Source organism: Lissotriton vulgaris, chromosome 2_2, assembly GCF_964263255.1.
Source record: "Lissotriton vulgaris chromosome 2_2, aLisVul1.2, whole genome shotgun sequence".
Lineage (NCBI taxonomy): Eukaryota > Metazoa > Chordata > Amphibia > Caudata > Salamandridae > Lissotriton > Lissotriton vulgaris.
Genome location: NC_141688.1, coordinates 52,867,712 through 52,885,014, shown reverse-complemented (window position 1 = coordinate 52,885,014; position 17,303 = coordinate 52,867,712). Strand labels below are relative to the sequence as shown.

Here is a 17,303-nt window from a genome sequence, read left to right as displayed (position 1 = left end):
ATGTTACGCTCCAGAGAACCCACAAGAAGCGGGTTAGCCACCTGGTCTTTGGTACAATCAATGTAAAAGCTCCATAGAATCAGTTATTTTTGGAGATGGTCCTCTGGGCTGCTGGGAGCCAATGTAGCTTCTTCAACAATGGCTCGATATGGCAGTGTTTGAGTTGTCCAAAGATCAGGCTAGCTGCCTGGTTTTGTGCTATTTGTAACCAGCGGTTGAGGCCTATTAGGAGTCCCAAATAGAGGGTGTTTGTGTAATCTATTTGGGAGATAACGAAGGCAATGATGAATTTGGATGATGGCTTCAAAGGTAAAGAATTTCCTGATTTTTTAGATTCTCCGTAGTTGGAGAAGGCGGTGTGAGTAGGGTGGTGGCAGCTCCCTATAACCTCTGATGAGCGTGTGGCCCATAACTCGAGCTCTACTTTATTAGCTGCTCATTTTAGAAGAAAAAAACGCAGATTTTCCGAAAATTTTAAAAATTGTATTTTTACTTGGATTAACCTTTTTTGTTGTGCAGGTACATTGCGGGGGTGCTTTGATTCACCCACTCTGCTCCTAGTGTCTTTTCTGGCCCCTTACATCGTGCAGGCTGTTTACAGTCGAGTGGAGGGCGGGCGGCCATCTTAGGGGTAGTCCTTCTCCCCAGCAGAACTGGTGACAGCGTTCTAGCTGGTGGAGAGAGGACTAGCTATAAATTCTGCTGTAGGTAGGAGGCTTTGCGGTGTGAGTAGGGTGGTGGCAGCTCCCTATAACCTCTGCTGAGCGTGTGGCCCATAACTCGAGCTCTACTTTATTAGCTGCTCATTTTAGAAAAAAAAAAACACAGATTTTCCGAAAATTTTAAAAAATTTATTTTTACTTGGATTAACCTTTTTTGTTGTGCAGGTACATTGCGGGGGTGCTTTGATTCACCCACTTTGCTCCTAGTGTCTTTTCTGGCCCCTTACATCGTGCAGGCTGTTTACAGTCGAGTGGAGGGCGGGCGGCCATTTTAGGGGTAGTCCTTCTCCCCAGCAGAACTGGTGGCAGCGTTCTAGCTGGTGGAGAGAGGACTAGCTATAAATTTAGCATGCCCCCGGTAACGCGCAGTGGTCGCGCATGGCGGGCGCGCCTTAGGCACGCCGAAGGTAAGCCAAAGGTTAGCCCGTCTGTGCCCGTCCGTGCCTCGGACGGGCCCAGGGCTAGCCCTCCTATATGTCCCTCTGTCCCCCTCAGACACCTGGGAGGCGCCATTAGATATTCAAGAAATGCGCTTCTGAGGCTGAATTCCACCCCCTGTGATGCTCGATGCGGCCTAGCTGGGCCGGATTGTGAGGTGCAGAAGTGCACGAACTGCGGTTTCGCCCCTGTGCTAACAGCCATTCGAGCAGATATCAGGCTTGGTCCCACTTTGGTTAGGGCTGGCCTGATTAACACCAGATCCATGTCTAAACATACCGATGACATCTTTGATATTATGGGCGATGGCGAGCTGGAGCTCCTTTTTATCACAGAGACATGGCTTAATGGCTCGTGCGCCCCTAGTATTGAACTTGCTGTTCCAAGAGGTTTTAAAATTGTTAGGGTGGACTGCCCGACGGGCAGGGGAGGTGGCTTAGCCATTATTCACAGAGAGGGATGGAGCCTTTCCACTGAACAGGCTGGTGGTTTGGCGGACGGGGAGGTGCTCCACTTCTCCCTGATGATTAATCCTCACTTTACCCTGGGGGGGTCTCTAGTCTATAGACCACCAGGATATGCTGGTCCTTTTATTGAGTCACTGGAGGAGTGTATAGTGCCCAGAGTCTTGAGTTTTTCAAAGTACCTTTTACTGGGGGACCTTAACATCCACATGGAGGCCAATGATTTATCTATGGCAAGCCGCCTGGCAGAGATCTTGGAACTGGCCCAACTCAAACAATGGGTGGAAGGTCCGACTCATGTGGGGGGTCACTTACTCGACTTGGTTTGTTCCAACTTTCCCATTGTGGCACTTAGGTCGGATAGAGTGACGTGGTCCGACCACAAGTTGGTTAGTTTTGCCTGCCAGGTGGATGGACTCGATAGAGTGAGCACGGGTCCGGTCGTGGACCTCCCTCCAAAGATCAACATTGCCTCCTTTGAGCGAGCCTTAATTAAGTCCCGACCAATAATCAGCGGGGAGCTGGTAAAGGCGGTTAGTAGCTTTAATGGGTGGATAGAGTGTGCGGTCAAAGAATCCACAAAGCCTAATGCCCCGTCCCGACCTCGCTGCATCCCTTCTCAGCCATGGTTTTTGCCCGATCTAAGGGATTTGAAACGTGGCTGCAAGAAATTAGAGCGGGCTTGGAGACGAGACTATCAGCCAGAGGCTAAAGCAATCCTGAGGACTGCCCAGAGGGAATATTATGCCGCCATCAGATTAGCTAAGGGTGGTTACTATGCTGGGAGGATTGCTAAAGCTAGTAACAATAGCCGTGAGATCTTTTCAATTGTTAAAAGCTTTTTATCCCCTGTGGCAGACTCACCATTGCTTCCCTCTTCTTCTCAATGGTGCGAGGAGCTATCCTGTTTTTTCAGTGAAAAAATTGAAAAAATTCAAAGGGATTTGCTCGCTGCCTTGTCCACAGGCAATATTCCGATGACTAATGTTCCTCAAACAGTCCACTGACCCTCACAGCAGTTTCTGGATTTTTCAGTGGCAGAGGAGCCTGATGTCCAGGCTCTCCCTCAGTCCCTGAAATCGGGCTCACCTTCTGACCCCTGCCCTGCCCGGGTTCTCTCTGGAGTGGCATCTACTGTATGTACTGAGGTCACCCAGATTGTGAACCTTTCACTGTCTTCTGCCACGGTTCCGGGATGCTGGAAGCAAGCTATGCTTCTCCCTTTACTGAAGAAGTCAGGGCTTGAGGCTATGGTACCGGGAAATTATCGCCCTATATCTTTGCTACCTGCCCTGGCGAAGATCTGTGAGAAGGTGGCTTTTCGCCAATTGGACAGCTTTATCGAAAGATCCAATGCCCTGCACCCGGCGCAGTCAGGGTTCAGGGCGGCCTTTAGCACAGAGACAGCTTTGGTGGAGGTGACGGAGGCCATTTGAGAGTGCTTGGATGATGGCGGCAGAGCGGTCCTGATTCTTCTGGACCTCTCTGCCGCGTTAGATACCGTCCCCCATAATCTCCTCCTTGCTAGGCTGTCTGAGATCGGCATTGGCGGCAGGGTACTGGCTTGGTTGTCATCCTTCCTTTCTGATAGGACGCAGCAAGTATGGATGCCACCGTTTGCCTCAAAGGCCAAACCACTCTGCACGGGGGTCCCTCAGGGCTCCACTTTGAGCCCGTTGATGTTTAACGCCTACATCACCCCTGTGATATACCTGGCCGAACAGCTTGGGGCTAAGGTCATCGGATACGCTGATTACACCCAGCTTCTCTTTACCTGGCCGGATGACCAACTGGATACAACGGCTGTTCACCTCTGTCTTTCCTCAGTGTTTGATTGGCTGGCGATGGCCCAGCTTAAATGCAACGAGGATAAGTCAGAGGTCCTCTTCTATGGGTCCTTCCCCTTCAACTTTAAGAATGAGTTGTGGCCCCCGTATTTTCCTAGTCCCAAGGTGAAGGGAGGCCCGGCTAAGAACCTCGGAATTTGGTTCGGAGAAGACCTCAGATTTGAGGACCACATCAAGAAGCTATCAGGGACCTGTTTTGCTACGATAAGGGCTTTAAGAAAATTCTTCCCTCTGCTGCCCAGAGAAGCTAGGGAAACGGTTGCGCGTGCCCTCATCTTGTCCAGAATGGACTATGCTAATGCATTGTTTTGTGGTATCCCGGCGTATCTGGTCAAACGACTGCAGGTTGTACAGAACGCCGCGGTCCGCCTTTTGTTTAGCATTCCGAAATGGCAGAGCGCTCGATCACACATGCGCGCACTCCACTGGCTCCCTGTAGCTCAGAGAATTATGTTCAAATCTCTTGTGCTGTCATTTAGAGCTGTCCACGAGCTAGGCCGCGGCTACCTGAGGAAGCGCTTCTCTTTCTACACTCCTTCTCGCTGTCTCAGGTCAGCCTCGCTGGCCAAACTGACTCTTCCCCGCTATAAGCAGGCTAGTCTGGGCGGCCAATCTATTTCTGTGGTAACTGCGAAGGCTTGGAATGCTCTCCCTCTTCATTTGCGTACCGCCCAGTGTCTATCCAAGTTTAAAAAGGATCTCAAGACCCATCTGTTTATTTGTCAGGTCTAGGCTGTCTCTCTGTGTTATGTTTGGTCACCTCCGCAACGCGCCAGGATACTCCCCAGTAGCAGAGCGCGCTACAAAACAACCTATAACATAACATAACATAACATAACAAGGAAATCATTGTTACGATCTGTGGTTTCATGGAGAGATCCTCGTCGATGAGGATCCAGAGGCTTTTGTTACAGCTGTCTGGTTATGGGCGAGATCCCATGACCTAAACATTGAGGGCTAATCAGGAAACCACAAAAAGGCTGAAAGATAACCCCTGACTGTGCTTAAAGCAAAGCCTTACCGGGCGAGAGACAAGCAAACAATGTCAGACAAATTGGCTTGGAGGGGGTCAATCTGGTGTATACGCCCCCAAACCAATTATTTGTGCCAGTGACAGGAGTATAGGGTTTTCATTGAGGGAAGTCTGGCTGCCAAGATGACATCAATCCCCTTCGGAGGAAGGTAAAAGGTGTTCAGATGTCTCAATCTCCAAGCATGAAATTAGAGATTGTGAAATGCCCAGGAGCAGAGCCCTACTCTGTTGTTGCAACAGCACGTCCTCTCAGAGAGGCAGCCTGATCAGAGGACATATGCTTAAGCCCAGAAGTTCTGGATACCATACTCTCCGTGCTCAATCCGGACCCACTAGTATGACTCAGTAGGTCCTGTTCTTCTTCAGAACTTGGTGCAACAGTGGTATTGGCGGAAAGGAATACAGGAGAAACTATTTCTACTTGAGGTATAATGAGTCTCTGAGCAAGAGATGCCTTGGAAAAACTAATGAGCTGCAGTGCTAACACTGCGCATTCTCAGCTGTGCAAATAGATTAAGCAAAGGGTCCCCCATCTGTGGGAGGCCTTCTGCCACATCCAGTTGTAATTGCCACTAGTGATCAGCTGAAAAGGAGCATCTGAGGAGTTAGCTGTGACTTCAGCACATGAATAATGAACCTCAGGGATGACAGGAGGTTCACCGTTGTCTGGGGGTGGTTGACTACATGGGGTGAGCCCACATTCAACAGCCAGTCTTCGAGGCACGGGAAGGCTGGCACCCCTGGCCTCTGAAGGTGTGGACTCAAAGGGTACTGGTGAAACCAAAATGAAGTATTATACATGGAAAATGCTTCTGTCCCACTACAAACTGCAGGTAGTCCCAGTGGCCAGGCAGGATAGGTATATGGAAAAAAGCATCCTGCAGATCCAATGCCACCTTCCAGTCTTCAGTGTCAGTGGCAAATAAAACCTGGGGTAGCATTAGTATTTTGAATTTCTCCTTCCAGAGGAAGTCACTGAGAGGGTGCAGGTCGAAAACAGGCTATGAATCTCTATGTTTCTTGGGCACCAGAAAGTAGCAGGAATAATAACCAAGTCCTACAGGTGCTTGCACCTTATTGACAGCCCTTTGCTAAAAGGGCTTGCACCTCCTGCCGTATAATGGACAGATGGTCCTCGGTCCGTTCCTGGGGGGACAGTGGAAGATGCATAAGGGAACGAAGGAAGGGTAAGGCGGAGCCCATGCGAACAATTTGTAGAACCTACCTTTGCGATGTTAGCCAACCTGGGAAGAATCTGCCAATTGTGCCTCCCACTATGTCGCTGTGCTCCTTAAGGGCACTCTAAAGGGGTTGGGCAGGTGGGACTGAGGAAGCATGGTAAACTGAGTAACCTGCTGACATTTGCTGCCTGGGCAGTGGGCACCACAGCCTTGACCACAAAACTGCTGGGGTCCTTGTGGTGGATGGACAGGCTGATGGTATGGGGCGTCTATGCAAAAGCCACGAAAAGAGTGGTGGAACTGTGATGGTTGATGAGGTGGGGCAGAAAAGCCTAGAGAGCGTTCAGTAGCTCCAATCTCTTTAAAATGCTCTAGAGCGGAATCAGCTTGTCAGCAAACGGGGGGTCTCATTGAAGGGCATGTCAATCAGGGAGGAATGGACATTGCCTGAGAACCCAGGTGCTCGCAGCCATGCGTGGCGGCAAATGGCAACATAGGTGCAGATGGTTCGCCTGATGAAACTGGTGGTGTCCAAGCCACAATGAACTTGTGAACTTAGCCGCATCACAACAGCCTTGAAACACCTGCAAGAGAACAGGTTGAAGACCTTCAGGCACCCCAGAGAGGACTTCGGAGTTCCAAAGGGTGCAACAAGCAGCTGGCGTTCACAACCCGGAGTGCTAAAAATGGTAGAGGAAAACGTTTCCACCACTTTTTATTCCCTGTCGAGGGGGATGTGGAAGGGAAGGTGTTGGGGTTAGACCTGCTCATGGATGCTTGCAGCACTAGACTTTCAAGGGAAGGATGTTGCGAGAGAAAAGTATGGTTACCTGGAGCAGGCCAATGGCATCTGCAATCTTGTAGTTTGAAAAGTCTTTATTTCCAATTAATATTTTCCCAATGTTAATGATACATTAGGCCACACACACTAACCTCAGACTATGCTGAGGATGGGAACTAGAGGCATGGGGCCTAGGGGCCAGCCAGACTCCAATCTGAATATATATATATATATATATATATATATATATATATATATATATATATATATATATATATATATATATATATATATATATATATATATATATATATATATATATATATATATATATATATATATATATATATATATATATATATATATATATATATATATATATATATATATATATATATTCGCTCGGACTCTCCTTCACTTGCACAAGAAAGAGGCAGCACTCGCAGACCAAGGTTGAACCAGAGTTTTAATCAAAGGGAACAGAAAAGCACAGACGCGTTTCGCCGTGAGCCTTCGTCAGTGTGTCATTCATCAATATCATGCGACCCATTAAATAAACAAACAATTCGTGAGCATTGTCATTGACATAGGACTATACCCCTTTTGGCCACTGTGGGCGCCATCTTGGAATGGTGTTCTATCCAGATAGGGGTCTCTATCTGATTTATACGTGAAGTTTTCACGTCAAGAAATAAAGCCGTGGATCGGCTAGTGTCCTATGGCATTATGTGCAATGCTAACATAATCAAAATAGTGCAAAAAACATAGGAAGTTAGAAGAGATCATCAGGCACATGAAAAAGGTGTTCCTATCCTTCAAACAAAGATGAACCAAAATGTTTCGTCATAATTTGTCATAATCAGTATACATTGCTATTTCATGGGATATATAGCAGAAGGATACTCATTTAGTTCAAGGAACTCACAAAGGAAAAATGTATGTACAATGTTCAAAGAAAGTCAGATGAAACTGAGCTACCATCTGGTGTGTATTGGAATAGACAATAAAACTTGGATGTCAAGACGGATACTTCCAGGACACAAATTATTGTAAATATCTAAATTCCAATATCTACATCAAAGTCCTGGTTCCACTGTAATACAGTATCATCCATGATGATATAGACAAACCTAGTTCAAAGATATTAGTTCAAAAATATATTATTGTTCACAGCGTCCCTCACGCACTAAGTGATGTTGCGTGCCACACATGTACATGATAGACTAAATGCATATCATATTCTATACATATATGTTCAAGCTGGATTATATATATGTTTACATATTTACACATCTATGGTAGTCTGTCATCAACTGTAGGGGGGGAAAAAAGAATATTTTCTCAGTTGACATTGTTATCAAAATCAAGGTTCAGATTCAGGATACAGAAATTCATAGATCAAGATAGATCAAGATCATGGACGTATATATTAAAGACATACTGAAGGAACGTATTTGAAAGAGTATATATGGTGGCCTTGCAGTGTTAGAGTTACTATAACCCTCAAGGAATGTACACTTTCTAGTTGGATTGACATTTTAGTGTACCAAAACTTCCTAAAGGGAAAGAGATCTACTCTTCCTGTGGTATTATCTTCCCAGATGGTATGCTAATTCCTCCCCGCTATTGAGCCCGCCAGGCTGTTTCGTTGAAAGATCTACAATATATCTGGACTCAAGTCTGCGGAGTCTCCTTAACCTATCACCTCCTCTTACATTGGGTGGGACGATGTCCAATCCAAAGAATCGGAGTTGTTTGCGATCTTTGCTATGCTCCTCCGCAAAGTGCTGGGCGACCGGATATGAGGTGTCTACTTTCTCGATCGCCCGTTGGTGCTCCAGGATCCTCAGCTTGAGTTCCTTGATAGTACTGCCTATGTAGCGTAAGCCACACGGGCAGACTAAACAATAGACCACAAACTGGGAACTGCATGTAATAAAGTGCTTGATCTGCACCTTTTTACCGGTATCAGGTATATCAAATGATAATACCCGTTTGCTCCCACTGCAAGCCTTGCAATGGCCGCAGGGAAAGAAGCCCACCATCTGCTTCAAGGAATTAGTTTTAGGTGGTAATTTAGCTAGGTGACTTGAGACAAGCATATCACTAAGTGACCTTGCTCTGGGCGTGCCTGTACGTCCATCAGTTTGAAGAGGACTACATCTTCAATCTCGCCAATCCATTTATAACTCAGATGAGAAAATGGAAGCGGTATATAGACGATGTCCTGATCATCTGGAGGGGCACAACTGATGAAGCCACGCAGTTTTTGGAATGGGTCAACAGTAAAGACCCTCACCTTAAGTTTACTCACACCATCGAAGAAAACCACGCTGTGTTCCTGGATCTGGATATAACACTAACGACGAAAGGAATCACCACCAAAGTACATATCAAACCAACGGACAGGAATAGTCTTCTCCTCCAGGAGAGCTACCACCCGAGGGCTCTCAGTGAAAACCTGCCGGTCCGACAATTTCTCAGAGTACGGAGGAACTGCTCGGAGGATGACACTTTTCAAGCACAGGCAGCACAACTAGAAAGCAAGCTCCTGGAGAGACACTACACAATACAAATGGTCGAACAAGCAAAGAATAGGGTGAAGAATAATAAATCGGGAAGCCCTTCTGGAGACCATACCGAAGGAAAAAACAGAACGTCTGGTATGCGTAACCACGTATACTCCTGTTTCAAGCGCAGAACATCATTAAGAAAAAATGGGCACTTTTGAACAGCGGAAATCGGAAGTGGGAACCCCATCTTTTCGCGCTCAAACGGAGCAGAAATCTGAGGGACAACCTGGTACACTCAAAGATCCTTAATGATGATAATGAGAACCAGATGACCCTCTGGAGCCAACCAAAACCAACAGGCCACTATCCTTGTGGTAACTGTGTGTGCTGCTGCCTGACTACCACCACTAAGGAGGTCGACATCGGCAACCCGTGGAGACTAAAAAACTTCAGTAAATTGCAACAAGGAAAATGTAGTCTATCTACTGACCTGTTCATGCAAGTTAAGGTACCTTGGGATGACAACAAGGTGAAAATAAGGATCAGTGAGCACCATAGCACCATCCGGTGTAGGAAGACTAACACTAAACTGACAAAACACTTCACAGAGAAGAACCATAGTGACTCTGATCTACGTTGGGTCATCTTGGAAGTAATGAAAAAACAAAAAACTGACATCAACAGACAGTTACACATCCGGGAACAACAATGGGTGTACAGGTTACATACATGTGAGCAAGGCCTTAATAATGAAATACCTTGGTTTCAGCTGGCAAGGTGACCAGGACTTACGCAGGAGTTAGACCCATCATCAATTCACAATAGATGTACACCATTGTATTAGTGGCTCTGAGACCATGAGTTTGAATGATAAAGGTCAAACATGGTGAGCCCACACCACGACTGGTGTAGGTATTACCATAGGGTAGATAGCGACCACTACTGCACTATCCGATTACTCTGGGTAATTGCACTAAACTCACTGATTGTCTAAAAAATGTTTTACAGTATTACCACGTAGACCAACAACACATTATGGTACTATTCAACTGCACAGTGAATGGTTTATGAGAACGGTTAATAGAATAAACTACTGTAATGCCCACAAAGCATTATAGTGATATTCCACTGTGCGGCGAGTGGAACATGATGGTGATCACTTCGTAAAAATTTTTTTCCAAATATGTCTTCCACCTTGGTGTGATTGACAGGCGTGAGCTTAGCCTGGCTGTTGAATAGAACACATACCGCAAATAGATGAGTTGCAGGTTGCTATGCTAATAGAATTAGAATAGAGCGCATGCGCAGGGCAGGAACATCTAACCGTGCGCATTCGCAGCCACTTTGCCCTTCCACGTTACCACAACGAATGGAGCAAGTGTATTTTTCAGCTAGCAGCGCGGGCGCTCCGGAGTAACACGAACTACTGGTCAAAGGAAACTCCATTTTACCCAAATAAAGTCTGAGCGCATTCGGACACGCCCCACACCAGGCGCCCATACCCATCCCGCACTGGACACAGGATGCAATACCTGCGCTTCCAATTAGCGTGTTTTTAAACTAGCAATTAACCACTTTACCAGAGTACTTAAACCCTCCGTTTTGATATCAGTCTCCACCGATGGGGAGACCGAGAGGACGCCTATAGAGACGAGGGCTGGGAGCGCTGAATTCAGACAGTAAGAGGATCAGTGGCTCGTATGGTTCTGAAGGCGATAACTGTTGGTTATTGACCTTCTGCCTGAAAGTTTGTTGGGTGTGCCATTACAATACCGGGCATTAACAATTGTTTTGCAAAATCCAATGTTGGTCATTTTATGTCACAGGCTTGTGTACACATAAATAGACCCTTATCTCTGTACATTTCCTTTACAGAAAGTCACAAGTAGGCCTCCCACCCATTGGAGCATATAGGATAGTATGTTAGGGTAAGAGATGGATTGCCATCATTTCATTGGTTGTATGATGACACGTATACCTGCCACGTGTCTCATAAGGCCCACACCACACGCGCAATAGGTGTGACTTGGCTTGAATGACATAGTTTGTCACTTGTGAAATATATTTACACATTTGGTTTGTATATCTTTTATTGTTTCCCCTGTTTCCTACAGAATCACGCAGATCGGTACTACACCGTACGGGTAGCTTGACCCCCCACAGCCCCCGTCCCTTGAGTGGCAGGCCCTTCGTGCATTAGGTGCGACAAGAGAGCGCCCATAGTTATTAACCCTTTGGTCCTGTGGAATGTGACGTACCCTTCAGGGACACGAACGCAGAAACATGTTGACCACAATCAACACAGTGAAGGGAGAATAATGTCCCAGATCACCGTTCACCTATTTTAATACCATGCATTTGCTCCCTGAATAAACATTGTCTAAAGACGAATGTAATGGTTTTTAGATCACCTTTTACTTTCACACGGCCACCACTTAGCTTTAGAAGTGCATCCCTGTCTCCAGGTGTATGCCCGCCCTCTATCAAACAAAGTTTTTAGAGGGCGAGGACAGCCGATGACGAAGCACGACGCCGGGCGGTGTGTGAGGCCAATCCAAAACATTTTATGAGGTGCCCCCACTGGAACAACATCTCTATTTATTTCTGTAGGAAACCAATGATACATTAGGCTCAGCCAACGTGTTTCGGTCTCTCACCGAGAACTTCAACAGGGCTGTCTCGCTTGGACTGAACTTTTCAGATCTTCGTTATCGGGCAATGCCTAGCCCTGGAAATTCCCCTGTGTGTCCAGAGAATTACACTGGAGAACTCCTACTGGAACACATCTACTTGTTGTTGTTGAACTGTTGCTTTGCTTTACTTAAGCCTTGATGAAGTTCTCGGTGAGAGAACGAAACGCGTTGGTTGAGCCTAATGTGTCATTAACATTTGGAAAATATTAATTGGCAATAAAGACTTTTCAAACTACAAGAGTATATTGGACTTCTTTGCCTGGCACACACCGACTTGTAACTGCGTTTTCAGGATCTGGGACACAAATGCATCACGTAACGGCGGTGCCGGGGTTTCAGTGCGCAAGACTGGTGTGAGGTGCAGAACCAGTAGTCCGCCGTTGAAGCTTTGTTCTTTGTATTGGCATCGGGCAATCTGTCAATTGAGCGGGACAGCAGAAGAAGGATTGGCCCAAGCCCCTATAATGTATCCATCAGAGCCCCATTACATGGTAGAAGAGGCTAAGAAGATGTTTGCCCCGGTTGGAGGACTTTAGTTAAAATGTAGGTCTTAGCCTCCAAAGTGGAACGCTAAAGGTCAAGCACTTTATCCACTCTATGCAGCACCATGGCGTAGGAAGTGCACAGAGTAGGCCAATTTCTGGGGAGGTATTAAGACAACTAGCCTCCTGTAAGCCATCGTACCATTTATCATCAGGTTATCATAGAATTGAATTGAATTGAATTGAAAATTCCATTTATATAGCGCATAACCACCCGAAGGCCTCGCAGCGCTAGGGACTGAATTCTGTGTGCGACTGCAGGGAAAGATTAATGCGCTTTTGAGAACAGATGGGTTTTCAATTCTCTCCTAAATGACGTCAGGTTGCTATTTTTCCTGAGGGACAGGGGTAGGGAGTTCCATGCCTTCGCCGCTGAATAGGTGAAAGAGCGGCCGCCCCATCGGGCTCTCTTGATTTTTACTTTGGTTGCCAGGTGCAGTGAAGCTGAACGTAGGGTTCTAAGCGGCACATACGGCGGTATTAGAGGGTACAGTACTGCCGGGCCAGTTTGATGAAGGGATTTGTGCAGGATGCACATGGCCTTGAATAGTGATCTTGAGGCTACTGGAAGCCAGTGAAGCTCCTTTAGGGCGGTTCTCGCTGACTGCCAGCGAGGGATATTAAACAGTAGGCGGGCGGCGCAGTTTTGAGTGACCTGAAGTTTTTTTGTCACTGTTGCCGGGGCCCCAAGATATAAAACATTTCCGTAGTCCAGGCGGGAGAGAATCAGGGCCTGGACCATGACCCTCCTCGCCTGGAATGGGAGCAGAGGGAGCACTTTCCGGAGCATTTTCATTAGCCCTATGCATACCGAGGCAGTGATAGTAGCTTGGGACGAGAAGTCTAGCGCTCTGTCCAACCAGACTCCCAGACTCTTTATCTGCTCTTTAGGAGGGGGGGGAGTACCGAGACACAGAGGCCAATCATCCAGGAAGGAGGTAGGGGAGGAATTACCAAGCACCATGATCTCGGTCTTCTCCCCATTGAGCTTGAGGTGGGAGAGTTGCATCCACCCAGCTACAGCCTCCAGACATGGACCCAAAGTGTTCGACGAACCCCCCTCGTGGTCCAAAGAGACCACGAGTTGAGTGTCGTCAGCGTAGGTGACAATCCGCACACCAAAGGGGAGAACGATCTTCTCCAGAGGCTGCATATAAACATTAAACAGCGTGGGGCTCAGGGAGGAGCCCTGAGGAACTCCACAGCTGAGAAGATGTTTTGATGATGTCACCTCGCCCTCAAATACCTGGAAGAAGCGTTCCTCCAAAAAGGAGGTCAGCCACAACAGGGCCGCGCCCGACACTCCCAAGCCACTCAAGCGATGTAATAATGTGGCATGGTTCACAGTGTCGAACGCGGCACTGAGGTCCAAGAGTATGATGGCTGTTTTACCACCTTGGTCCATTATGGCTCTCGCTGCCTCCGTGACCGCTAAAAGAGCGGTCTCAGTGCCATGTTGTGGGCGAAACCCTGTTTGGGAGACCTGAAGCAATTTGTTGGATTCCAAATATTCCCCTAATGCTTTGTTGATATGCCTTTCCAGCAACTTACTCATCCATGGAAGCAGCGAGATAGGGCGAAAATTGGATAGATTGTTAGGATCCAAATTCGGTTTTTTTAACAAGGCCCTTACCATTGCACACTTCCAGGCGGCTGGTACAGAGTTGGAGGTAATGGAGGTATTAAGAGCCTCCAGCAAACAGGGGCGGATGGTGTCCATTGCTTTCACTAAGGTCTGGGGTGGAGCAGGGTCATTTGGGGATCCTGAGGTAACCTTCTGAGCAAGAGAATCTAAAGTATTAGGGTCCAGGAGTGGAAAGGTAGCCAAGGAGCAAGAAGGGGGCAAATCTGAATCTGAGGTGGGCAGTGGATTAGTGCCCCCATCATTTGCTGCTAATTGGGAATAAATGGCCTGAATCTTCTGTGAGAAGAAAGTGGCAAGATCCTCACAGCGGGCCTGCGCCCCCTCTGATATAGGTCTCTCAACAGGAAGAGATATCAGAGATTTAGCGATCTTAAAAATTTCCCTCGGTGAATTAGCTGCCATATTAATTTTATTTTCATAAAACTTGGCTTGAGCAAGTTTTATCTCCCTCTTGTAGTGCATTATAACTGCCCTGTACTCCAATTTTTTAGATTGAGAGCGGTCTTTCCTCCAGGCTCTCTCCGCTTTCCGGCATGTTTGTTTCAGGGCCCTAAGGGCGAGAGAGTACCAGGGAGCGACTTTGGGCCTTCTGATTGTTTGCAGGGAGCGTTTTGGAAGGACTCGATCTAGAGAGTTGGAGATCCAGTTATGAAAATTATGGACTGCTAGGTCAGGGTTCTCTGTTTTTTGGGGCAGTTGTTCGGAGAGGGCCTGTTCCCAGGTGTGAATTGGAAGCGCGCTCCATTTCCTACCCCAATGCCTAGTATGGGGTGCAGAGGTAATGGGAATATTGATGGACCATGTAATGGGAATTAGACAATGGTCAGACCATGGCAGTGGTACTGGTGCTTCCACCGAGAGCGTGTCCAAATTACTGAAAACATGGTCCAGCAGATGGCCCCTGTATAGGGTTGAGCAAACTCATCACCTGGATCATAATCCTTTTTGGAGTCTGTGCCCAAAAGGGAATCCAATGTGTATTGTCTTCCTGTGGAGGGATAATTCAAGTGGTGACAGTAATGCCTTGGGTGGTATCAGGCATAATTCCATCGAGGTCACACAGGCATCAATTTGGCATCTGAGAGACCTATCTGGACCTCCTCCTATGGAGTCAACATCAGGGTCAAAGTCCTGGTACAGGCCGTGGTGCCAGAAGTGGGTTTGGAAGGGGAACTGGAGGCAAGAATTACTAGGAGGGTCCATCTGGCACCAAAGGTATGCCAGATGGAGGGCCTCTTGGTTCCATGGGGCCTGAAGGCGCACACGTTAGGGAATCAGTAGGGATCTGAAGAGCCGGAGCACAGCAGGGCTGAAAATTTTGATCTAATGTGGCAGGTTGTTGGGCCTGGAAACTCAGTGTGAGTAATTGGTGTTGGTTAACTGCAGTGTTAACCCTAGTAAAGCAACAGCCACAAAAAGTCACCCTGGGTAGTTTGGCACAAACAGCAGCCAGGCTTAACTTAGAGGCAATGTGTAAAGGATTTATACAGCATACAAACAGTGAAAACACAACACAAGAAAAATTCCACACTAATTCAGAAGAACAGAGTACATTTTTGACACTAAAATTACAAAAATCTAATCAGTAGAACTAGAGTTCTAAATGTATAACTTTTTAGTAGAAAATGTGAGAGTAAAAAAAAAATCAAAGAACCTGCAGTGAACATCAAGTTTCCTGAGTCAACTCTTACATTTGAAGAATTTTCAAGAAAAATGTTCTGAGAAGGTAAAGTTCAGCAGGGCAAGGCTCCAGGCGGTATTGAAAGTGGGAGCGTCGTCCTTGGGGAGCCGCTGAACAAAGTCACAGAGAAGAGTTCTATGTTTGGGCTTAGTTACTTTTTAGAAGTAAAAAATGCCCAGCGGTACGAGGTAGGAGGCTGTAGCTGACGAGAGATCCAGGATGCTGGATATCCCTTTGGCGAAGGACAGCCGACCAGGATTTGTTGCAGCAGAGAAGAATGTAGTGGAAGCTGCTGTGAAGTGAGGCCAACAGGTGATGCACCTTGGGAAGCTAGACCAGCAGGATTGTTGCGGTCTTCTCTCTGTCCTTAAAGCAGTTTATAGTCAAAACATTTCTAAGTCCCAAGTTTTGGATTTTGGCTATCTGGGCACCTTTAGCAACACGACCAAGAATGAAGGATTGAAGAAACACCACTTGGAGGATAAAGCCTCAATGAGGCTGTGTACAGGTGAGGGTTCAAGATGGTGGGAGCCTATTATGTTCATGTGGCTCGGAACATGAGGCCAGCAAACTAGCCCTTGGAGTCACTCTGGTAGTCCTGGGCTCAGGTGAAGAGGCAGGACTCAAGCAGCAAGACAGGCCTCTGAGGATTCAAGGCAGGCTCTAGGCAGAAAAGCAATCCTTCATGTACAGCAAAGCAGTCTTGTGGAATACACAGCAGGCCACAGCAGCAGGCAGTCCTCTGAGTGTATTTCTGCAGACCCAGAAGATGGATTTAAGAGTGTCTCTGGGGGCCCATTTGTATACCTGGTGCCTTCATTGAAGTAGTAGAACTCCTCTGTCCTGGCTCCACACAATCTCTTTTAAAAGTGCTGCTTGTATTTTCAGATCCAATATTTCCCACATTGACGTTCCACTATTATGTAGTTCCAATCCTATCGCAAATACGAGATGTAGTATGTTGATCGTCCACAATATAATGATTTAAGGAGCCATGATAAGTTCCATCTATCCTAAAAGTTAACAGAAGTCCGTTCTGCGTGCCATCACTGTAACCCGGCCGGTTTAAAAGAGATCGTGTGCAATACGCAAGTTAAGAGCCTTTTGAAAGCCCAAACGGGGCGAAACACGCGTCGGCTGTGGATCATTGTCGATTGAATAATAAAGTTTGAATTACCAACATCATATGGCTACTGGAAGTCGATTCTGATAAAGAACATTGATGGACAAGAAAGTGCTAAATTGCACAAGGGATAAAAGTGACTATTTTGGATGTGCACTGGTGTAGTATTCTTGATATTGTGACTTACGGCCTGAATTTGTGTTGGGGCAGGAGGTCCTTGTGGATGCCCTAGGTGGATGTGCATCAAACACCAAAGCTGCACTCTATATTGAATTTTGTTCGTGAAATTGAGACTAAAGCTAATGTGACTAAGAGAACTTATATTGATGTGCAGGTCATTATAGCAAATCCACCATTCTTTGTACTTTGTAACATTCATCATTATATCTTGAATAAAACCATGCCCGAAGATAAGTTTGCATGCATTGTTCTGGACTGGCTGAAATCCTCCCTAACTTACATGAGTTAGATCGTGGACCCTCGTTCTTCTTCTTCAGAAATCAAGGAATTCAGGTGCGGTGTATCACGGGGTCATTTCCCTTTTATAACACTTTCTTTTCATTGACAACCAGTTATACATCACAGACCATCTATGTTTCGCACCACTTCAATCTGTCTTTCTGCCTAAGAGAACCTGAAA

At 46.7% G+C, this 17,303-nt stretch overlaps 1 protein-coding gene across 2 annotated transcripts in view; it reads right to left on the bottom strand.

The window, feature by feature from the left end:
* Window positions 1-17,303, bottom strand: part of STOML1 (stomatin like 1) — a 116,353-nt gene that overhangs the window by 5,299 nt on the left and 93,751 nt on the right. The gene's annotated exons all lie outside the window — the stretch shown is intronic.